The sequence below is a fragment of the Falco peregrinus genome, chromosome 6, assembly GCF_023634155.1.
Source record: "Falco peregrinus isolate bFalPer1 chromosome 6, bFalPer1.pri, whole genome shotgun sequence".
In the NCBI taxonomy this organism is placed as follows: Eukaryota; Metazoa; Chordata; class Aves; order Falconiformes; family Falconidae; genus Falco; species Falco peregrinus.
In genome coordinates this window covers 82,388,709-82,414,061 of record NC_073726.1, presented here as the reverse complement: position 1 = coordinate 82,414,061, position 25,353 = coordinate 82,388,709, and the positions used below count along the sequence as shown (strand labels likewise).

Genomic DNA, 25,353 nt, shown 5'->3' with positions numbered 1-25,353 from the left:
TCCTTGATTGCATATGAATTCTGCTTTTATAGCCTCAATTACTGCAGAGAAGACTAAAGATCATGATTTCAAACAGATTTTCTCATTTGTCCTATTGCTTTCTTATTCAGTACTTTTTCATGGGGTTTTTTTTTGAGGACGTGATTTATGTTTCCTGAATAGCTGAGCCTGGCAAAACTACTGCCACCCGGGGATAACAGAATCCAAGAGGAATCACCTGTGAAGCTAAATCAAAATGTCTACGAGTCAGGCACAGAGGAAGGGTTCCAAGGTTATATGCTCCCAAATTATCTGCTCAGTTTATAGGCTTCATTAAAAAAAGTAAAATTTACAGTGGACAAATTTAAAAAGGAAAGTGAAAGTTTACTGCCCAGTTGTATTTACGCAGCATTTCATACACTTCCTTTAAGCTAGAAATTGAAGCATTTTCGACAACTTTAAAAAAATCTAAACTACTACTGTTGACAAGTTTAATACCTGAATGAAAACTATTTACTTAAGTCAATTAATAAACCAGCACTGTAATGCATTTCCCTTCCAGTCTGCAGCATACAGAAATTATTACCTACTGGCACTTGGAGGAGATGCAAGGCATTTTTGAGACATCGAATCTATCCATTTAACTACCAGGTAGGACAGTGCACTCCCTTTACTGAGCTTTGGAATTATTCTGGCTCACAAAAACACACTGATTGCCTTCACAATTAGGAGATTTAATAAGACAGTATAGGAAAATCAAAGAAAGTATTCCCTTCAAACTTTGCCAAATTGCATTTCTGCAGTTCGCTGCACTTGGAGTGTGCAGACTGACTCCACTTCATGGTAGAAGGCCATAGAAACGCAGACTGCTGGTCTAATAATGCTTTGTGGTTCGGGTTTTTGCTGTCGCTTAGCAGTTACGAAAACAATCTACTTGGCAATGTCAGAATTCACAGCCAAGAAATGTGGTGAGCAGAGCAAAAGTTACATTTACAGCCCTACCTTTTGAAGTATGAGCTAAGGGCTTAGAATGTTGCTATAGTCACATTAAAGTTGGAAATATTGTATTCCCTAGTAGGAAATCAGAACAAAAATTGACACTTGTTTGTTTCCCTAAATCATCCTGCATTTTTGCACAAAAAAGATTTCTGTAGCCTGGTTATCAAGTTCTCTGCAACTGTCGTTTTCTATAACACCTTTATTAACCATGTGAAAAAAAGTAAAACAAAAATCTTCAATTACCATAAACCAATGCAGATAATTCATTCTGCCAAACTTCCACTGCAGATCTAACCTAATACTCCTAAAAATAATAACAAAATGTTACATGACATGATCTAGGTTATTCTAACACTAATGTGAAAGAGGGACTCCACAGGAGCATAGAGAAAAGATGCAATACAGCAGGGTGCTGTGACCCATGCATTGAGTTTTCAGATCATGAAAAAAAGTAAGCATCCAACGCCCAACATCACACAGGTAGGCTTTGCTGGGAGGCAAAACCTGGCTGGCAGCAGTCCCCTGTAATGATGCCTTTTCAACTCTGCCAACTCTTGCCATCTGGTGTAGCCTGGAGCTGGAGAGAAGCCATCCACAAATACAGAATTTTAGAGGAGACCAACAGATGAAGCCTCACCTGTAAAGCACGGGACTTGACAGACTTGTGTGAATAGGTAGCTCACTGTCTTCAGGACCCACTTTTAGGTATGTTTTTGCACATAAAAAGTTTTGCTTACAAATGCTGTGTTATCCTTTGTAATCCCATGCTGGTATTTATATAAAAATTCCATTACGAACAGTGTTCCAAATATGGAGCAGACTGTCTGCTTATTATATATATGAAATCCATGCTGAGTCCTATGATAACTAGCTTGCAACCAGCTTAACTACAAGATTTAGAGGTAAAGGTGTGTTTCTGATACAGTGCTGCTGCTAATCACACAGCAACCAGCTTTGTTTCAAACATTTTCAGGTTGCAAAAAACATTCGTGCAATGTGATGCTCCCTGATGATAAAGCGTTACCCATTCGCTGCACTCCCTCTCCCTCTCCAGAGACACAAGAGATTTTATACCAACTCTACATATTTTTATGGCATAACAACAATCTTTTTTTTTTCTTCATGGTCTAGGATGCCAAGCACATTGAGAGAAAGGCATTACTGGGGCTCTTCTGCAGGGGCAATTTCAGGAGAGAAGCAAGTCAAGTTACAGCCTGAGGTTCAGATGAGTCTGTTCTCAGTAACTCACTGAAAACAGATAGAAGGGGTGGGATCGTATTAACCGGGTCACTTTGGTACAAGGGGCCCAGGAACACTTCTTACCTATACTACCCACGTCCCAACTTAAAAGCCTTGAATCTCTCAAATAAAACCCACTCCAAAGTCTAAGCACAAAGTGGGACTTAAAACAACTCAAACTAACAAGCTACATATTACAAGACAAACAGGAGCAAGAAATCCAGGTGAAGTTACAATTAATTTCGAAGCTACGTGCCTATCACTCATGACTGCAAACCCAGAGGGGATTTACCGGCTGGGCTGCTCAGAGGTGGATGAAACAGCAGATCATAACCAAGGAATTCGAACAGGTTTATGCTTTTGTTTTCACAACAATGACCCCTCGGCTTCTAGGTCTAATCGTGATTACATGCTATGGCACTCTTATCCTAGCTGCCGTCACTCTGTAATTTTTAAGCTAATTTCATAAATGCTCTTGCACAATGTATGGGGTTTAAGCATAACTAGGTTTATTTACTGTGATTTCTAGAGGCTTGGGGGTTTATACATGTGGTCTAACAATGAGATTCGGATTCACTGGCTCCAGTCGAATACAGTCCACTTTCAGGCAGCACATCCAAGATGACAGGTAAAAGGCATATTAGCGACAACAGTGCAGAGTCACCCAAACAGCAGGAGAGGCAGCACAGCTGAACCAGCAAACCCAACCAAATGCAGGCTGATGCCTGCTGGAGTGAGTGAGCCGCTCCAAGCTCTGACTTACTGAAAAACACTTGCCTGGATGCAGTGCCAGACCAGGTATAGCCCCAAGCTATTACGGCTCCCAGACCACACTGCAGAAAAGCCTGAGTTTTGCTGGTTGAATTTACAAGGCCCCACTAAAGGCTGACACCGTATGGGTCAATACCAAACAACCAGAGATCTTCTGCATTTTCCCCCTCATCCCCTCTGTTCTCAGGCTCTCCGTGTTCTCATGGAGTATGGAAACTCCCCAGCTGGCAGCAAGCTTTTGGCTCAGACTGCAGGGGAACTCTGCAAAGCTGCTTTTGGGCTAGCACTGGCTCCAGGGGTTGAAGAGATGCATCAGCATGGCAGTGCAATGAATGAGCACGCACGGGAGCCAGCACGCCTCAGTGGCACGCTTCATCTGGAACGGGAAGTTGAGTAACGCAGCCCTCAGACAGGGCTGTTTCACCGCGCTGTTTATATTGCCACCACAATACTGAAGCGCACAAGAAAACAGACGTTTCTCAGCAAAGTTATCACTGCCCAAGACTAAATAAAAAACATCTGGAAGCCCCAGTGAAGATCACCAGAAGAAATCTAGTATCTTAGTGCTGATTTCCTGCCCACACTCTCTATTTAGACAGCTCTTGTGCATACACTTACTCCCTGGTTGCTGCTTCTAATTCTGGATTGAAAACAAATATGAACATACACATCCTCCTATTACATGAGATTTAAGTTTACACATGAAATGTTAGCCAGAAATATATTCTCTTTGAAATACATTTTCAAGATATTCCACATGTAAATAATTCCTTTTTTCATATTTGCCTCCACAGAAATCTAGACTAGATCCTAATTACCCTCTTGTGAAAATTTATCTAGCAGAGGCAGAGACATTCCTACCCAGAATCTTTTAGTAAAACTGCCACAGCAAATGCTGATGCTTAAACTGAGCTGCAACAAATGTATTAAACCCTGAGAGTGAAAAACTGTGTTTGCATCTAGCAACAACTTCCTGAAATACTGATAAAGGAAATTTCCTAAAAATAGAATTATTTGGTTGAAATGTAAGTCAAGGTTTGGTGGGGGATGAATTAGAAAAGTAAGTATTTATTTCATTTGATATTAGGGTGTTCATTACTAAATACAGATATAATTTACCACATCTGAAATCAATGTCAACTTTTGTAACTACAGTCAAGGTTTGGAGGGAAGTGTTGCTATAGCAATACCAACCATAGGAAGGAAATCCACATCAACGGAGAGCATTATTTCTACATACCATTATTTTTATGGCATAGCACTTTAGCAGAAAAGGGTGCAGTAAATCAATAGCAATGCCTATTTTAATCACATAGGTGTAGTTTGGAAAATATTTCATAGAAACACACTGAATAAGGAAATGAAAGACCACGACCACACATTATAACGCTTTGTTTCTTAGTTACTTCAGTGTTGTCCCTCGAATCAGCTTATGTCAGCTAATGTCAAGGGTTTAAATCCAGGCTTCCCCAAACCGAGTCCTGGATTTAGAACATAAAATGTTTTGGATTTAGTTTTAGGATTTTTTTTCTCCTTTTCTCTATGTAATCATAAGCAACCTAAATGAGATCTGATACCCCCTAAACTGGTTTGTCCCCCAGCAGTCTCAGGTCTGCACGGTTTCTTGGCTCAGGCATTAAGTTAAAGAAATAAAACTGGTTTGGGACTGGAAGTGATATAGCCACATTTGCACGGCCATACCCCTGATGCAACTGGCATTGGTCTTAATCTGGGAGTCAGGTAAATGACAAAAGGTGACCAATGTAGGACTGCAATACCTTTTCTTGCCAGCCCCAGGGAGTGCTGGTGCCCAGGGCATGCTGTGGCATTCCCACCCACAGGCTTCTGGCAATGGGACTTGGCTGTGGGTTGGGCAAACCTGGACTTTGGGTGTTTCTTTCTTGTGCAAAGGTTGACCCCATTCTGTCTGTCTCCACTCCTACCTTGGATTACCGATGAAATCATACTCCCATTATCCTGGCTTTTAGTTGACCGGTTTTTTGCCTTTCCATGAGTTGCCTCCTTCAATTAAATCTTGCAGCGCTCACAATTGCAGTCAGATTTAAAAGAAGAAATCAACTCAATTGAAAACAAACAGTCATCAACACTGATCCATGAAAACAGATTTCTAATGGTCCTGACAGCTGATTTTCTCATGTGTCTCTTATTTTGGACAGATCAGTTTGAACAACAGATTTCTATACAGTTCTACAGCTCCCAGCATACCTAGGAAGAGAGAAGGAGTGGCTAAGAGAGATGTAAGTCTTAATAAATAATCTTAATTCAACTGAAATACAAATTAATTGGATTCCTATGGTCATGTGAAGATAGTGGTTTTCCCAAAGGCATGTCAAAAAGGCAGAAAATTTCAAAATGGCTAAGCAACATAAGCCTACCTAATATCACATAGTGTTAAGGATGACTTGTACATAGATACAATTCAAGTTGATGGCAAGGAGGAAATCTTTGTAGAAGAGGCACTTCCATTGTCCACCATTCCAAATCCACCATTGCGGACACAGAAATGTCAGAACCTTACAAAATTGCACAGCCCTGCTGCCCTGGGCAGGCTCTAACTACTTTGACGTTAGAATCACAGAAAAGCTGGTTGGGAGGGACCTCTGCAGATCACCAGTTAAAGCCTCTGCTTGAAGAGGGACTGTCACCAATTATAGATCAGGTTATCCACAGCTTGGTCCAGCTGAGTCTTGAAAACCTCCGAGGAAAGATTCCACCACCTCTCTGGGTGAAATATTAAAAAAGTCCTGCCACTATTCCTTAGTGAAAAACTATTTTTCTAATGGCCAATCTGAACTTCTCAACCTGCAACTTCTGACAGTCACCCCTTGTTTTTATGATCTGCCACTCATAAGATTTCAGCTCCATAGTTATTGCAACTCCTTTTCAAGCAGCTACAGGCTTCTACAAGACTGCCCCTTAGCCTCTTTTTTGGCCAGACTAAACTAGCCCAATTCCTTCAACCTCTCCTCATAGCTCATGGGTCCCATGGCTCAAATAATCTTAGCAGTCCTCTGTTGCATCCTCTTTCCATTTTTTAAGCACTGTCCTTTTCATTTGACTAACCTCAAAACTAACTGGAAAAGCACAGTACACAACGGTGATGAGGAGGACTGTAACTCCCCCTGATCGGCTGGCCACGCTTTTGGTGTAGACCACTATGCCGTTTGCCTTATTTGCAATGAAAACATGTCACTGGCTCACTTTCCACCTGGTAGCAACCATAAGATCCCATTGCTTTCCCACAGATGTTCTCTTCAGCCAGCAGTTTCCCAGCCTGTACCGTTGCACAGAGTTCATCTGCACAGGCACAGAACTGTGATTATTCTCATGGAACTTCATGAGGTTTCTGTTGGTCCAAAGCTCAGGTTTCTTAAGGTCTAGCTGAATTGAATCTCTACCATTTGGTGTATTAAAATCTCTCTCCTGCCAATTTAATGTGATCTATGACTTTTCTCAGGGTGCACTCTGTTCAACAGAGATGTAGCACTACTGGCCCAAGCCCTCACAGGCTACTTATTACTTGTCTCTTAATGGGACACTGAGCTATTGAAGACTACCCTTTGAACCCAGATATCCATGCAATCTATGGATCTAACAATCCATATCTCCAGCCCATTCTTCCACAGCCTCCTCAGTGAGAGACAGCAAAAACCTCACTGAAGTCAAAGTCAGACAATGCTATATCCACTGATGTCCCCGCATCCACACAGTTGGTCATTTAATTGCAAAATTTAGAACAGAACTACAATTGCATCACCCATGTCCTTCAGAATCCTAGCATAGATCCCATCCAACCTGCTGGATTTGAAGATAACCAGCTTTTCTAAGTAGTTCTGAAGGGCAAAATATTCTCTGTTTCCTGTGCAACACTGCTTAATTATGTTCTCCTAGACAATCTTTGCTTTTGTACAGTATCGTATTTGGAATAGGAATTTATCACGCCTCTGGCTCGGTGGGCCACATTGCAAAACAGGTCATCCCTTGCCCGCACGCTCAATGCCATGCTGCTTGGGCTCTGAGAACAAAGTATTTATCCTCACCCTGCCCTTATAAAATATGGAAGTGCTGTACCCCTTGACCTTAATTAACAGCCATCTAGCAAACAGTACTTCTCACAAGTAGCCAGCTATATCGGAAGGAAGAAAGCCCAAATCTTCAGAGCACTAGGCCTCTAAATATTGATTAAGGGAGAAGAACAGAAAGCTGAGAAATACTCACAGCACAAAGAGAAAACTTTTGACCCTAACCTTAACAGCATCTCCAAAATAACTGAAGGAATGAAGAACTCACCCTTCTGACACATGACCTTACACTTGCTTAACAGGGCTAAAATTACTATGCTCTATGTGGATTCTGCTAGGATGTGGTTCCTTCAGGGTGTTTTGCTGATTGACTACATACCAAGCAAAATGAATTCCAAATCAAATATAAGAGTAAATGCAGTTTATTATAATATAATACAGGAAAACAGCACACAATATGATAAAAGGAAATAGTACTAGTTATTATGCACAATATGATAAAAGAGCAATAGGAGCAAAGCATGAGATCATTACTGCAAAGCGTTACAGACTAAGAAAAGGATACGTCACCTAATTCCCACCTTAGCATTATCTAGGCCCACACTTTGGCTGGGCAGCACCATTGCAGCTGGTGCCAGGGGTCTCTTGGTAACTGGGAAAATTCCTAAGCGGTCTGTCCACCCGTAGGTGAAGCTTCTGGACCAGTCCCGGAGCTGGCCCGGCTTTATACTCAGTGAAAAACAAAAATAGTTTACATACCTAGTATATGTAAACTTTCAAGTTTAGGCTAAGTGCAGGTGCGCGCTGTCTCATGATTCGTAAGGTTCACACGCGCCGGGGCCGTTGGCCAGGCACCCGAGCGCAGTGGAGTTACCGTCATGACAGAGCTGCACACAGGATTTATCATCTGGATGGTCCTGCTCACACCTTGCTTGTTCAAAAGATGCGCAGGACAAACACCACCTGCTCATTACAGTTGTTCTTGAGCTCCCTGAGCTCCCTATCCAAGTTAGATGATTCCTAATTAAAGACAAAGACTTTTTCAAGAGTAGTAATCAGTTTTATTAATTGATTTTTATTAATTTATTAATTAATTTTCACCACACGGGAAGGAAGGACACCCAGTATGAGTCCCCTTCACTGACGCAGAGAACTCACCGCTGCCTTGGCAAACCTGCCAGGTTACCTTCCTGAACGCTCAGTGCACAACTACTACATACCCTCTGAATTTACCAGGGACCCACAGAGTTGTCACTGCTTGCTTCTGTGTCAACAAACATGAGGACCAGAATGTTCTCTTATGGCACTGCTGCCAGGGGTCTTGAGACAAACCCCACTGTGCTGCTGCTAGCTCTCAGTGCTAGGTTGGAACAAAAGAAGGCAAGCCATTCCCACCACAGGCAGCTTTTAAACACCACTCCCTACCATATATGTTAATGCAACGCGTGTGTACTGTGTTAATCTTATTTTCATTGTTAACAGTCAAATGGGAAACAAGCACAAATCACTACCTTACTACTCTTCATTTAGCATGTGGCGCACTGGCAGACCTCTTTATCTGATTTGAAAACTATCGCTTTTACTGAAACTCTACATACCTTGTACCATGGATTATCATTCGTGTCCTCTGCTATGCTCCCTTTGCTTTCAAGGACTAATGCCGCACGATTATAAGGAAAACGCACAGCTCCAATGAGCATGCGAGTAAACACAAAGTGCAGAGGCAAGAGACTTACTATAGCAATAAAATCAACGTGTTCTGGCAAAAAACATTCTCAAGATGATAAGAGGACACTTCACCTGTGGCCCGTGTATTTTGTTCTCACATCATGCAGTTCTGGTGGAGACACATTATTTTTATGTTTATCCTAAGACATCAGAACATATGGTGCCTTGCTAACACTACACCAGGTATTTATTTGCAATATATTAAAGAGATGATTTAATCAATGGAGATGCGCTGAACAAGTGGCTTCTACAGTTGTAGGTTTACAATTTATGAATAGGAGATTCAGAATTTGCTTTTTAAAGAAGGTAATTTTCCATAAAATATGGAGAACATGGCATTTTAAAAATATAAAGCAATGAAGTATGACCTCTTTGTCACAGAATTATAGTTAACAGCGTATTCTCCTGGCCTTAATCTTCCTAAACCTTCAAAGCAAGTGTCAAATAGATGCAATACCTCTACCAGTACAAGTGGAAAGTTCTGTTTTGATAAGAGTTTTGCACAGCACTGTACAGAATAAAAAAACAACTACCTATGGGACACCCTAGCAAAAATTCTATCATGAGTTTAAAGGAAGCTGCTGCTGGCAATTATTGAGCACTTTAGATTAAAAGTAGCCCTGAAAGGATATTTTGGGCACTATATGTTGCAGGGACAGGACACACAGTTACACATAGCAGGTAAGAATTTCAAAGACAGAAAGAGACAATAAAAGAAAATTTGGAGGTACTCTTTTTTTATTAAAGAGTCGGCAGTACGGTGTGGTATTTGTATAAAGCTACATGGAGCAAAGCACCAAATGCTGCCAATGCTACTCCAGAATGAAAACACAGACAACACAATGAAAAAATATGTTTAGAGTGAAAAAATATGAGGACTTGCATGCATCATGTGAAAAAGAATCTTATTATCTTGATTACTTCCAATTATCAGACATAATTTTAGCTTACTCTTGTTACCCATGAGACAAGATTCAAGTTTCCTGATATATATCTAGGAATGCTACAAGACCTACTTCTAGAATTCCACTTTTCATTTTTATTTAAGGGCTCACAATCACTTTAGTCACATTAGATGTAGACATATGTGGAAAAGAAGAGAAGTGCTCTCTTTGAAGGCACCCTGTCACTCAATGAAAGACAGCTTTACTTTTACAGTATTGTGACTGTTTTAACATTTCAAACACATGAACCTTAGACCACAGACCAGTTCTTATGAAGGGCTCTGGATCAATTTACTTCATCTCCCAGAACAAGAGTTATGTAGGTTGCCATGGAAATTAAATGTTAGTGATGAGTAAAGTACTTGGGTTTTGATAAATGCAGATTATGTTGCTTCAGAAGGCAAGAACTTCCCCATCTTCAAGGATGCAATCTATGGTCAGCTACGGAAACTGGCACTGCATATTATTTTTTTCATTTTTCAACATAACTATCCATTTGTTAAGGTGAAATATTGACAGTTAGATGTGCCAACCTATAACCTTTAAGACTACAAGTTTAAAATCATATTTAGCTTTAAGAACAAAGGAGAGACAGTCAAAAAGCAACCTGTCCTCCTATGTATGTCACCATCCTGGTCTGGGGGAAACCCAGCCCTTCAGAAAAGATGACAGAAATGTGTGCAGTATTAATGCAACTTCAGCCTGTTTATGATTCACCAGCAGAAAGGTGGCTACTGAAATACAACCATTTATTACTTGAAAACCAAAGCTGTAGTAAACGTAACATTAACAGGCAAAAGGTTTATGAGAGAAACCTGAGAAGTAAGACCCCCTCCAGGTGGTGTAGTATGAACAGCTAATGCACCTGTATGCTGTGACTGACTTGCTGTCAGATCAAAGTTTAGTTTTGCATATGCGGTTGGTTCAAGAGTATTACTCCGTTGGCAGAATCCAGAGACTTCGTATTTAAATATGGGATGTTATCACATCGTCTTGGAAGCATATAGTTTCATCTGATCCCCGACTTGCTTGCTGGAAATTCTTTGTGGGTGAGTTCATCAGCAGTAAGCAATGCCTAATCAGTTCTTGAAAAACCCTGAGCTAGTCAAAGCAAGACTTGCCATTGGTAGAGAATTCAGTGTTAACATCTGCAGGTCAACAACTGCCTGCATCTCAGTTGTATATGGTCCAATACAAATGTTCAGCAGAAAAAAAACCACTGGACCAAAACACCTGATGCCCCTTGAAACACATGTAGGGAGCAGCATTCCAGTACCAGGAACTGAACAACTCTTCTCCATGTATCAACTGACTTGGATTCTGCAGCACCCAGGATTTGAGCCAGGTGTCTGTAAAGCACTCATTTTAGCATAAATGAGTTCAGAACATGGTAGAGATGGGTTGAATTCTTTTCTGAGCCACAGGGATTAATGCACAGCCAGTAGTTTGCCTGATGCTACACAGCAATGAAGGGTCAGTGTCAGGCCAAAATGAAGGTGAAGTGATACATCTCAGGCATGAAATCAGTCTTTGTGGATACAGTTAGATACTTTATCTCCTTCCTCAGTTTAGTGACAGCAGAGTGAGGAAAAGGAACAAAACAAAATCCTGGGAGAGAACACAGGGATTAGGAAACAGGGGAGGTAAAATATTAACTGAGAAACGCATCAAGATCAACATTTCCCATCAAATAAATATTTTGTTTAGGATGCTCTGAAACATTGAATTCAAGTATAGTAGAAACCCACAGGCTGCTTTGAGGGTACATGGTACAAGGCAGCAATCACTGAACATAAACATAAGAATGAAGAAAAAATAAAACTACAGCTAGACAGTGCTATAGCGAAAGTTACCAGTTACCTGCAGAACCCTGAGTTTCCCACTGAGTTGACATGTTTGACTCCTGCACCAAGGTGCAAGATTTGATGGTTGTTTTGATACATACAACAGAGCAACCCTGGTACCTTGGGGCTCCTTGCCCTCTCCTCTCTGCAGCGGTGTCATTAAGTTTATTTCAGATGCAAAGAAAGGCACAAAAATGCACAGAGGAGATCACTGACACTTTGTTCCACACTAGGAGTGTATTAGCTTAGTCAGTTTGCTGTGGAGTATCTAATAAAGATAGCAGCAATGAGGGCTTGAAGGAGGTCACTGGTAGAAGATAATGTCATTCAATGTCTGCAACGTCTTGATCTCGGATTTAATTTCTTCCTGCAGATGGCAAACTGAAGGGCTCCATAGGGAGGTACAAGCAGAACCATATCAAAGCAATAACATACGTTACTGGAGAAAGGATCATAGGGCACGTAAAAAGCTAGGCTGCGAAGTTCCAGCTGCACTCACAGGAATAAAGTGGAATTTACCGCATGTAACATTAGACTACATGGCTATGAGAGCTCTGAGTTTGCATAAACAGATCTTTTGTCAGCAAAGCAAGTAAATTGTTTCTTTGCAGTCTGCAGGATGAGAAGCAGTGAAGCCGCAGTTATATGAAGCGAGGGTTAACTAAGGGTATAATTCTGCCTGTCACATTCGATTTAGAAATGTGAATACATGAAAGTTCGGGTGTCTAATTAATGGCCTGGGGACAAACAGTCTCAGCCTCTTCAAAAATTTTTCATCCAACACAGGAGCTGGGTGCTTTACAGCAATAACATTCAATTCAATAGCCAAAGGAAATCTGTAAGTGGTCCTACACTGTGATGTTCTCCTTGACTTAAAGCTAGAAGCAATGAATAAGCTGATATCAGTGCATGCAATAGAAGTTTTGCTAAGGGCTCCTTGTGTATCAAAATTCCACCCTCAAAACTGTCCTTAAAATTAGGTTTCAGCAGAATCATGTCGTCCATTTCAGACCAGCTGATAACAAAGATAAGTCCCACTGACAGCACTGTGAGCATGTACAACATCAGAAAGTGTTTTATGTTTGGCCGGCAAGTCCTTTCCTCTCTCTTCCCCCCTTTCCCTCACAACAGAGCACTTCTGTAGTCCCCGACTTAGCTATGGGCATATAATGGGGGAATTGCAGAAGAAACATACATTTTTATGCTTGAGCTATGGGCATATAATGGGGGAATTGCAGAAGAGACTTTTTTTACACTTCAAGAGAAAGATTTTTAATACTAATGCCCAGTAAGACTATGTGTTTGTGAATAAGCAAAGACAGGTGGTAAAAGCAGATGGTTTTGAAAAGATCTGCGGCAGTCCCTGGCTCCACCATCCTAGCAGCTCTGCAGGATACTGGCAGAAAAAGCAGTTCCCCTTTTCTTTCCTTGCCTCAATCAAGAAAACCCGCAGCAGCTGACCTCACGGGCTGCCACAATGCCAGGATAGGACCGGCAAAGCTTACTCACTCATGTTCTTCATCCCACCTCCAAACTGCTTCTGCCTTACTGCAGAAGCCCAGCCAAATGCAAGCCAATACAGGCCAACCAGCCACGTCGTCATATGACTGGAGCCACAAAACCACCTCTGTTTCCTGGTCCCAGCCAGGAAAAGAAGGGGCAGAGCTTCTGGTTTCAGCAGTCTAGCACTGTGATTCACCACGGATCACGACCACTTTGCTTCTGGGAGTTGCTTCTGAACGTGTTACTTCGGACCACATCAGAGGACAGTACCTAAGAGTGAGGCATCACTGAATGCTCCAGCGCTGAATCCAGGCGCAAACACGTGCCTTCCTGTACAGACCTCTGCCAAAAGCACTAGCTCATGTTTCTGAAGGCTTTGGTGATGAAGGAGGCATGTCAGAGGCTTCAACCCTGCATAATCAAACAAACTTTCACAAATGGTGAATAATCTTGTCTCGTTAGTCATAGAGTGACACTGCAATGGGGAGCGATGCTCAGAGAAGCACAATTATTCACACTGTATCTCAAAACAGAGAGAGCAGGTTAAAAAAAAAAGTTTCATATGTCAACGAGAGCAGTAACAGAGAAACATATTTCCAAATGAATCTTGTGTGTTTGGCCAAAACAGTGATGGCTGCTGCAGCTACAACCTTCTCCAAATTATCATTACTTTACTTAGGGAGCAAAGACCCACTACTAATGAGAAAACAGTGCTAGCATCAGGCTGTTGTTTTCTGCACGCCGCATCAGCTGTGTAGCACACCACTAGTTAGTCAATTGTAACTCCCTTTTGAGATATCACAGTACACCTATTAAGATGACTCAGGCAATTTCATGTCCCACCAATGAATCACTAAATGGTACCACCTTTGGCTGTTATCAAACCCATCTGTACAGCCCACTGTTAACGGCACGCCCATCTCAAAGAACCTTTCAGAAGACTGCTGTGCTCTTAATTCCCAAGCATTTAGTGAATAAATTAAGAATCTCTCTTTTAAGATTTACTAAGATATATTGTAGGAATTACGCTCCTGAAGAGGGTTGGTACCTTTTCTACATAGCATCTCTGCTTTTCAGATTTTCCTCAGAAGCAGGTTAATGGATTGACTCGATGTCAACATTAGACTTACACTACTTAAACAAGTAGAAAATAAGAATAAGTGTATAGCTTTGTAAGAATATTTTCCTTATTTTTCATATATAGCACTGTTTACAAATTGCAATCAATTTACATTTTCATAATTTCTATCACAGTATCAAGATATTTCATGAAGGAATATTCTACAGAGGGTTGTGACACTACCATGTATTTATATTCAGCATCCCCTGAATAAGAAAAGACCCTCCCGAACTATCTATGGCAAAATGAATCCACACTCTTTACGGGAAATCAGGGAACCTTTCTTTCCTTCAGTCACCAGGGTTTATGGTTGCTTTCAGGAAGGTAAAATTAAAAAAAAAAAAAAAAAAAAGGAATTGTCAATCTAGCTGGCACCAACCTTATACAGCATTGCAGAAACAGTAGTAAAAACTGAGTCTGCAATGAAGGTGGACACAAGCTATTCAAACTTGGAATCAAAAACTTACATTTGTTTCCAGAGAACACCCTGTGGTAAAATCGCCTCTCACCTTTGGGTGCAATAAAATGCAGATCTGGGTTTGGATAAGGCAAGGCTGAAAGCTTTAGAAATTACCTGTAAGTATCCAGGTTTGTGATCAGTCCTGCCATCCTTGCATGAGTTAACCAGTTGTTAAGCTTCGTATTTGTTCTGTTAATGCCACAGGACAACTTATTGCTTCTCAAAGCAGATACATGTGATGGATACTGGCATAATGGGTTAAAAATGAAATGAAGTATGAGGAAAACCTATAATATGCATCTCTTAGGGGCACAGCTGCTCCACAATTACTTTCAGGAAGGAGAAAACACTGGAGTTAAACACAATAGTATATTCTTATGGCACAAGGTATCCTTTTCTGTGAGCATGAGTGGAAGAACAGAGCCCTATGCAATTTCCAGTCATTTGAAACTGCCTAGGCATAGGTACAAACAAAAAGAGAGAAATACATGTACAAGCAACTCTTTCAAAAGACAGCTAATATAAGCTTAGAACCAAACACAACTGTAGTTGAATTACAGGTATTTTTGCTAAAACTTCAATATGCCTCATGCTTTAACGAAAGTGAATGTAGCCAGAGATTTGAGGGAGAGTGGATTTCCAGTTTCCAATAATTACCAATAGAAAATTATATGCCTACACACAAGATCCTACTATTAACTATTTCACTATGTAAAGACCTAATTACCTGTAATTTTAACACTGTATACCACCCAAAGACAACTACATTTTCTAAAGAAAGTCTGAAAGTACTATTTATATGAGAATTTAAAAAAACAACCAACCAACAGATAAAATGTCTACCTTAGATGGTGCTAAAAAAAAAAAATAGTTACAGTCTTACCATTCAAAATTCAAATGGAAAAAATGCAATAAAAGGCAAAGCACCTGCTGTAGTATACTCTTTGCTGTGATAACAAATGAAAATGGACTTCTGCCAGACATGGCTCCATATAAAGAAGGCTGAGATGCTACAAGTGCATGGTGACACTATACAGCAGTCCATGGGGACTGATTCACAGCAGTCCAGTAGACATCACACAAGACAGCGAATGAGGGAAACGCTGCCCCATGACTGCTCCCTATGGCTATGACCATCCCGTGCTGAGAAATCATTGTTGTCAGCATCACCACAGCAACAAAGAACTCATGCCTCAACCCTCGCCTTTATCAGCACAGGCCATGAGCAAAAGAGAAAGACTGTAGCTGAAGTTGTCTGCAATTTAAATACAGGGCAGGCAGACTTAGAAGCAACAGGAGTGGTGGTAAAGGTCATTGGCAAAACTGACCCCAAACCTCAATTCAGAGCTCCACATCCTGAGCAGCAGGAGGTAATTTTTAGCATGCCAGAGTAAGGTCCCACCTCCTTCAAGAACACATGTGTTTAAACCAACTTTTGGTCGTCCAAGTTTCCTCTTCCACTCGGTTCATCAAGCCCTTGAATAGTAGAGTACGTCTACACAGGTGACTGGAGACAGACAGCTACCTCTCCTTGCTCTCCAAATTGGCCAGATACAAGCCAAACCAAATCTGGAAGCCATGCAGAAGTGTTAACACAGCACTGAGTGAGCTTGTCAGGCTGCAGGTCCACCCTTATTTTAATCTGGTCCAAATGGGGCTCCTACCGAGTGCGATGAGAATTGGCCTGCTCTTCCCCCAAGTGCATGCCTCAGCTGACTCCTTGATGCATTTTAGTCATGCATTGAGTCAGAGCCAGGAACTCATCCAACTGAAAGCCAGGCCAACAGCAACACCAAGAGCGGATTTGCATTTGGCTGTGATAGTACCAGCACAAGGGAGAGATCAGGAATGCGTTGCCAGAGGTGAGGCAGGCAGGCTGACCCTTTGGCAGGAGCCCACATTTATGCCAAATTAAAATGACCACTGAGTCACACCCTTTGCCTTGTGGAGAGGCCAGTTTTGGTTAGTTCCAGCACAGCTCCACATTAATGCAGGTGAACAGCTCCCAGACAAGGACTGCCTTTGGGTGTGAGCTTGTTCAGCCAGGAAACTGAACATGCTTCAGATGATACTTATTTCTAGGTATGTCTGGAGATGCCTAACTCCTTCCATAACCTACCACTAACAACTTAGATAATGTTAATCTCATTGGACAGCATTGCAAAATTGAAACTTTCATTTCTTAAGCCTCCTTTGTGGACCCAGGACCCTCAGGGAATAAGAATGCTATAATTTTTTTATAGTAATAATGCAGCTACTGAGCAATGCTAACACTATCCCCTGCAGCAATTATCCCCAACATTTTCCTACAAATGCAGCAAACCCAAACACCACCACAGTAAGATAAGCAACTGTCCCCAGGTGAGCTGAATACTTATTAGTGGAGTTCCCCCAACCCCACAGTTACTCTCCACTGCCCTTCAGCTTCTGTTAACTACTCAGACCTGTGGTTATCACCAGGAAGAAAAAAAAAAAAAAAAAAAGGGTGTGCCTCTGCGCTTTCCATTTCAAAACATGTATTTGTTTTCTCCTTCCTTATGCCCTCATCTATGTGATCTGTCACTTGTATAGATCTAAATGATTTGTCACTGGGGAAAAAAAAAACAACCAAAACAAACAACTGGCAAATGGATCGATTCCTGTGTGGAATGTAAGGAAAAAAAAATTGAAAAGTTTTTGTACAATGACAGTCTAATGCTGCAAACTGGGCCCTCAGAGCAAGGATCTACATTCTGCCACAGGAATTGAAATCGTCAATATCCAAGAGATTTCTGAAGACACTGGCCACTCACTGTGTGCCTCTACCATACCATGCAGACCAAATGGCAGTCTCTGTGCCTTTGGTCATAATACCCATGTTCCCTGCCATAATTCTTCTGCCCTGTGATTACCAATGTTCTCCCTGCCAGCATCCCCACATCACCCACCTGCCCACCCACCTGGAGATCCAGGCCTGTCAGATCTGAACTGACTTTGGGGTGAGCATGGGAAATTTATCAGTCAAAGCTGCCTCCTTAACAGAGCCACAAAGTTTGTGCCTGTTAACAGGTCATTTTCTACTACTTTTCAGGCAGTTTATCTCTAGATTCTTCTTTTTCTGTCCAGCTGACATACTATGTGTTTTACTCAGCCTTTCTTACACAGCCTTCAGGATGTTTTAAAACTACATTTCCCCACCACTAATTTAAACAAGCCTTAATAGGGATTAGAATTGAAACCCAAATGGGCAAAGAGAGGAATTTGCAGCTTTGTTACAGTATCAGATGCATCCTCCAACATCCCCTAAATATAGCCAAAGGCCAGCCTAAGTCTGCTATTGCTTCATGTTTAATTCAGATACCTTTGAGTGAGTGCATCTCCCCCCTGCCCCCCCAATTTTCTATTATCATCACCTATGTATTGAAGTTTATGGTGACTTCAACTTAGGCAAACACCCCAAAACACAGAGGAAATGTTTTAAAAACTTGTTTCTACAAAACTATAGCTTATCAGAGCAAGAGAACACAATAGATCTGGAGATTAAAGCACTACATCATAGCAGGGATTTTACAACTTCTCTACAGCAACTATCAGTGTAATTTTTAAACTATGCAGTTACTTTAAAGAGAAGATGAGTACATTATACAGTAATGAACAGAACTTGCACTTTCCTGCTCAAGAACATTACAGGTAAGCAGGAAATGACGGTGCTTTTGATACCGTAGATGCAAATGAAAACAAACCACAGTAGCAGGTCTCTAAACTGCTATCAGCTCCTTATCAAGTGGAGATGAAGGTTCCCAGAATGCCAGCACATGCAGAAAGTTGCACTGTAATGTGCCAAAGCAATGTGAGCTTTGGTATCAAACGCTTCTGAAAGGCCATGCATTTTATTACACCTTTGAGATCACCCAATAGTTCAATTTTACACTTACTTCAATACAAATTTAAGCGAACCAGGATTAGACCAGATATGGATTTTGAAGTATATTTGTTCTAGCCTAATAACGACCTTCACTGACAGTAAAATCTCAGTCTAAACAAAGATCTCAAACTCGTCTTTTAAGTGAATTCATAGTCCAATATTTCTGGGTGAAACAACCCCCATTTAGCTTTACTGCTTCCCACTGCAAGATAATGGTCTGTCATTAGTTATTCGTCTCTCTAGTTATGCCCTTAAAAGGCTCTGAGGCAAAGACCTAAAAGCAAATTGTTCCGAGTAGCCACATTACTGTAAAGAACTCTGTAAGACAGGACAAGGTCATGTGTCTTTAGTTTCTAGAAAACCGAGGATACCCTCACAGGATCCTGTACCACATTTGGGTTAGATCTCAGTGGTGCCCTGTGGGTGGACGGGCAGCCGGGGTATCCAGTAATTTCCCAATCAAGGGACAGAAAACAGCACCAAGGCTCAGTAATAAGGGGCCCTCCCCATATGATTAAAACTGTATTGCTGTCAAATACTACACTTTAAAAAAAAAAAGTATGGGCCTAATAGCAGGGAAAACAAAAAGGCAAGCCTCCCCTAAAATTATATTAGATATTTTTTTTTTTTTTTTATAGCATCGCACTGAGGATTACCGCTACCCGGAGCTAAACCCGCGGTGAAAGGGCTCAGTCGCCCGCAGGGCTGCAGCCCGGCTCGCCCGGAGCGCCGGCTGGGCTGGGGCGGCCGCTGCCCCGGGGCACCACCCGGGTCCGGGCGGTCCGGGGCTCCGCTCGGCTCCGCGCTGCCCCGAGGCGGGGCTCGCCCCCGGCCCGCCGTACCTGCCCGGCACGGCCCCGGCGGAGCCTCCTACAGCCGCGGGCGCTGCAGCCGGCCCGGCCCCACCGCCCCCGGCCGGCTCCCCCGCCGCCCCCCTCGCCTCTTGGGCATCATCCCTCCACAGCGTCGCCTCATCCTCCTCCTGTGTGTCCGCCCGTCGTCGTCCCCCGTCCCCCAGCGGGTTGTTACCTTCAATTACCGCTTTTCCGACCAATTCCTCTCTCCAAACCGCTGCCCCCACCTTCCCTAGCACAAAAGCAACTCCCGGCAAATAAACGGAGGAGGAAAAAGAAAAAGAAAGAAAGAAAGAAAAAAAAACCAACACAAACCTCTCCTCCCCCTCTGGGTCTGATACTATATATCCGGCCGGGTGAGGGAGGAGCAGCTCCTCTGCGCTGCCGTCTCCGCTGCCGCCGCTCGCAGCCGCTGCCGTGCGGCCGGGGAGGCGGCTGCCGGCCCGCCCGGGGATGCGGAGCGGCTCAGGCCGCCCGCGCTCCGCTCCGCCGCCGCGCCCGGCCCCGCTTGCCCGTGGCCGCGCTCAGGGTGAGCGGCGAGCGGCGTGGCTCTGCAGCGGGAGCCGGTCGGCACGCCAGGCGCACCGGGGGTGGGCGAGCCGGGCCATCACCGGCAGGACTCGGCGCCGCGTCCGCCCCCGCCTCAGGCCGCCCCCTCTCCCCCGGTCCCCGCCGCTGCCGGCATCGCCCAGCAGCAGCGAGGCGAAGCCGCGTCCCGCTGTCCCCCCCTGCGCAGCCCGCCGCCCCCCCGCTCGCCGTGCCGCAGGGTACCCGCGCACGCCGCAGCAGCCCTCGGAGGAAGTCAGAGGAGCCCGCGAGAAAAGGCTCCCTCCCGGAGGGCTCCTCGCCTTACCGGAGCGGCGGGGCTCTCCTGCCGGCGCGGCCGCCTCCGGGCTCCCCGGGGCGCTGGGGCCGGGGCGGCGCGCAGGGGGCGAGCGGCGGCGGTGGCGGCTGCGGCGGCTCCTCAGCGCCTCCCCGAGCCCCCGCCCGGCCCGCGCCCGCCCCCCGCCCCCGCCCGCCCGGAGCGCGGCGCGATCGGGCAGCGAGGGCTGCGGGCGGGGGGCTGGGCTGCGGCCCCCGCACGCGGCTGGGAGGGATAGGGACACGGCGACACCGAAACCTTCCTGAATCCGCAACCAAGGGGCAGCAGAAGTGGTCCCTCGGGGGTCCCCCGCGGTGATTACACCTTCTCTCTTCAGGTTACAGCAGAATTTACCTCTGGGCTTACAGTGAGCAGGAAGAACGTTGCACGCAGAAACAGAGTTATAAAACCGGCACATTAAGTTAATTACACAATTTGTCTTACAAGCAATAGGAAAATAGAAGGTGCACAGCATACCTCCTGAGCCGCAAAGCCCTACCTGTGCCGCCAACACTAGTTTTACCACTTTGGCTGTGGAAAATACACCCTCAGAAAGATCTTTTCAACCCAATGTGAGAATCAGCAAGACATGACGCTTTTACATCCTCTTATTACACCTACAGTATGTACAAGCATTAATTAATCTTAAAACATTGCATTTATCTAATTACTGTCTTCAGTATATTAGTTCTGAAAAAAACCAGTCCCAGAGAGGTTGGGTAAGATGCCCACTGATGACTGAATCGGTATCAGAGCCATCAGAACTCCACACACAAAGGGATTAGCTACTACACCCACAGCCACAGTTCTCCAGGCCTCGTCTCCTTTGTCGAGAAGCTGAAAGGCTACAGGTGCCTGCCATTTCCACATGACAACTCCCTGCACGTCCCTCTGCACACCTGGGCACCAGCAGCTGAAGCCTAAGACTAGATGAAGTCTCCAAAACCTTCACATGTTCACCTCATTCTGGCTGGCGTCTTTAGAGAACATGTCCTGCTACCCTTAACGTGATACCTGGGTGTAGGGGTCTCAGATCAATGTGGACCATAAAAGTTCAGATCGCCTGGGACACAAGATCTGTGTTGACCCCTCTCCACACTACACCTACTGAGTTGGAGTAGGCTTCTATGTGTGGGGTCAGACAGAGCCCTTCAGGGAATTCACCCAGTGCAAAGGGGTGGGATGTGGAGTACACTGACTTCATCATTTGTACGGCTGGAAGCACAGCTGCTGCCTTCACAAACAACCAGGTGCTGCCTATCTCAATGGACTGGAGCACTCGACAGGACAGGGGAAGCTCTGGGTTCAAGTTCATTTTTTCCTTTACAAGGAAAAACAACCTACACCTTCTTTTACAGTTAGACTCGATGATCTTAAGGGTCTTTGCCAACCTAAATGATTCTAGCAAAGGAGTTTCAGATTCAGTCATTGGAAATGTAGCCAGTGGGAACTTGCAAGGAAAGAAACCAGAGGAAGTGGTTCTTACCCAAGGAAGTCCCAGCTATTTGCAGAGAGTGACTGATGGTTCCCTGGATAGTTCTGAGTAAACAGGGTTTTGGTTCCCTACATCTCAGGCATACTCTTTAACATAAACATCTGCCTTGAAGACTGGCCAGGCCTCTGGCTAAACTGAAAAAGCCACACCTGAATTACCTGCTGGAGGTGATGACTTGGCGCCAAAATGGGGAACAAGTAGACAAAGGTGTGAATTAAAAGAATAGGCAGTCAGAGGTGGCTTTGTTCAAAGCCTGTGATCTTGCAGTTTGGAAAATATCCAGGAAGAAAGTTTCTGGAAAGCACAGAGAGAGAACTGTCGCTAGTTAGTTATCTTTCAGGACATTGAATAGAGAGCTCGATAAGCATCAGTTCTTGCAGAAACTCTTTCAAGAGATGTTGCATGGGAGACAAAGTACATTCAAATGTACAAACCTACAGAAACTGCTTTGTGAAGTTTCGAAACAGCAGGCAGGCTTGAAGAGCAGTTCCCAACTATGAGCCAATTAGGACATTGAACAAGTAGCGTGTCAGAGACAGTTCATGACAGCTTCCCAGAAATCTCTGGGAAAAGTTAGGGGGTAATTCGATTAAGGAGATGAAGAAACAAGAAAGAATCATTAAAACAGTGCCAACCTGAGAAGGTTACCCTTTAAACTAATGAACTGAAGGTAGTAATGCAGCTCTCAAATGTGTCAAGGGCTGGGGGAAATCTAGACTTGGCTGAGAAAAATGCCTTTTAGCTATAGTAGTACATCACACATGCTTAAAAGGAGTACCAAATGTAAACTCTGTAGGGTACTCTGCCCTCAGGGAAGAATGAGATACCAGCCTTCCTTGCTCTTTCTTGAGTACCCTCTTAATTCTGTCACTAATTGCAGTGGCTGAGCTGATGAAAGAGCTGATGCAAGCCTGGGACTTTAGTCTGTATCACAAGGATGAGGCATGAGTTTGAAACCAACCTTGTTAGAGATTGCATAAATCTGAAGTGGTATCTAAAGCAATATAAAGAAAATGTAAAGGTAGGAAAGTTAAATTTTATATCAAAGTACCATTAAATGATTTGATGCAAAACTGCTTAAGGGAAGTTGCCTGGTGAGGGTCCATGAAGCTAGTTTGGAAGAATCGGAATGGCACTTCCCTCACTTCCTTTGACGATGTGCCCTAACTCTACATCTAATGGATTACTGAGGGGCGGAAGATCAGGATGAAAGAGTTGAATGTTTGTAACACATAACTGAGTACCTTTGGGACAGACAACAGACTAGTCTCAGTACAAAACCTCTCATCTTTCATGGATGATGAACTAAGGAACAATTGCTTCACAGAAATTAGGGACAGTTGAGCAGCTTAATACCTCCAAGGTCTGTCAATAATCTTTCTGTTGCATTTACTGATCTCTACCAGATGCAATAATGCCTTACTGTAACCTGTTGACACAGTCTTCTTACCCAGTATCTCATTTCAACACAGGCCAAAGCACAAACATCATCTCGTGAGGACTTCTTGTTCTTTCCCCCTTCATATGCCAAATTCACGAGTATGGATTAGGTACAGGAAGTTTTGTTTCAAATAGCCCATGGATTCAAAACGAAGTGGCCCTCTTTTGCAGGTTTAACATACTGTCTCCTTGAAAAAAAGCCAAAAACTTAGAAACTCATTTTTTCTGGAGCTTGATTGACATACCTTTACATCATTAAAATTTTAGAGACCTCAAGAGAGTGTCAACAAAGTCTTCGGAGCACAAACCCAATGAGGCATCTAAACAGAATAATAACTTAAATGCCTAACAAGAAACCTCAAGTAATTCACAGGTCATTAGTGAAAGGATCCTATCCTAGCAGTAGTAAAGTTTTATTTAAATGCAGGAGCGAAGTGCTTAATCTGCTTATTTTACACAAGAAGATGAATTGCATACAATTTCTTAAGAAATTAATTTATAGTCAAGTAACTGGCCTAGTTGCAGCTTATCTGTGGTATATCTTAGTTTTACGAGAAAAAAAATCCTACAACAGCTGATTACTTTAAAAGCCACTCTATGACGCTGATGGCTTTTAATATAAGCACTAAAGAACTTCATTGCTGTTAAAATAAACATCACTGACAGTAACTCTGTATGGTTCCCACACTTGGTTAAACCCCCCAAATCAGTATAGTACTCATCTTGAGTCTTTACAGGCTGGACAGAACATTTGTGACCAGCTCTTGAAAAATATTATTGCTTGTTTTCAGGTTAGGTGTTGTCCTGAACATGGAATTACTATTACCCACAAAAATCTGTTCAACAACTTTGGGAAAAATAAGCACAGATATGGGGTTTTGTTTGGGTTGGTTTGTTTGTTATATAGGCAAAGCAGCTTAGTCTGAAGAAACAGTGCAAAAGTCCAGATGATCTGTAAACTGGAAAAAAAAAATCCAGATCCTTAGGGCTATCAATGTATCAGAAATCTAAAGGAATCAAGGGTAAAGGTTCAAGTCATTTTAATATTACTGTTATTTTTGAAGTAGAGATTGCCAAAGTTGTCTGAGTGCTGAAATTTATTTTATCCCTGCTTTTTAGTGGCTCTTAACCTTCTTAACAACTTCTTTTAAGCTTGCCTTTTCATGCCTCATTTCAACAGAGAAAAATACTTTTATTTTATTGAAAGCTTGAGGAAACTGAGTTGGATTATTCTGGGAAACGTATATACTCTCAGTTATGAGCACTTTACAGGTTGAATTAGGTGTTACGGACATTGACCTCAAAAAGAGTAGAAATTGGCACCTTTATCCTTAATTAGGAAGATCTGATGCCCTTAGATCAACCAAGGAAGTATCAACATTTACACTCCTGCTTATTAATGTCTATGTGAATCTTATTTGTTACCTCTGAGTTTGTGCTGTTTCATCTACCTGAGACCAGAGCTAAACAGAGGAGACCTCAACTTTAACAGCAGCAGCAAGGCAAGAAACATAAACTACACTTCTTCCCAAGTTCAGCTACGTGATGGTATGAAGGCAGGTCCTCAGTTCAAAGGCTGCTCCAGCTCCTGGCTTTAGCTGCAGTGCTGACCAGCATCCATGGTTTACTTTATATAGGCAAAGGCATATTCTGATTTCCCCACTTGAGATCACGCTTCCAGCTACAATGATGCTGTCTTGCAATAGATCCTGTTGCCACCTAAGCATACACTACTCACATCAGGGAAGAGCTTAAAATATTGCACGCTTTGCAGGTTTAACAACTATCTTTGAAAGTTTCACTTTCAGAGAGACTCACTGCCTGCTAGTTAGTAGGTGGGGAAATCTGGGGTTCACATCATATCCAGAGGCCCCAAACAAAACATCTCTCCATTCTGAGGCATGCTGTTAGCAAAGGCTCCCTTAACCAGGATCAAGATCTTGTCAAAGAACATCTCAAGAAACATGTGAGACAACTCAGGTAGGGAAGGATTAGGCCATGTTATAAAACTCCTTCTGCTTGTTAAGTACACACAGCTTGTACTGTTCTAGCTCCTTCACTGTGCTCATGGCACAACCTTCTGGGCAAGAAAGAGGCCATACAACTCTCAAATTTCACAGCCTGCTTGAAACACCCTTCACTCTTTTTCTAAGCAAATGGAAAAAAGA

At 43.1% G+C, this 25,353-nt stretch overlaps 1 protein-coding gene across 3 annotated transcripts in view; it reads right to left on the bottom strand.

The window, feature by feature from the left end:
• FAR2 (fatty acyl-CoA reductase 2) overlaps positions 1 to 20,387 on the bottom strand; it is a 150,066-nt gene extending 129,679 nt beyond the window's left edge. Inside the window, exon 1 of one of the 3 annotated variants that reach the window (XM_055808836.1) lies at positions 20,242 to 20,387. The gene's annotated coding sequence lies outside the window, so the exon portion shown is untranslated. The other 2 variants (XM_027782908.2, XM_005234744.4) reach the window with 2 other exon arrangements.
• Between the last annotated feature and the right edge of the window lie 4,966 nt (positions 20,388 to 25,353).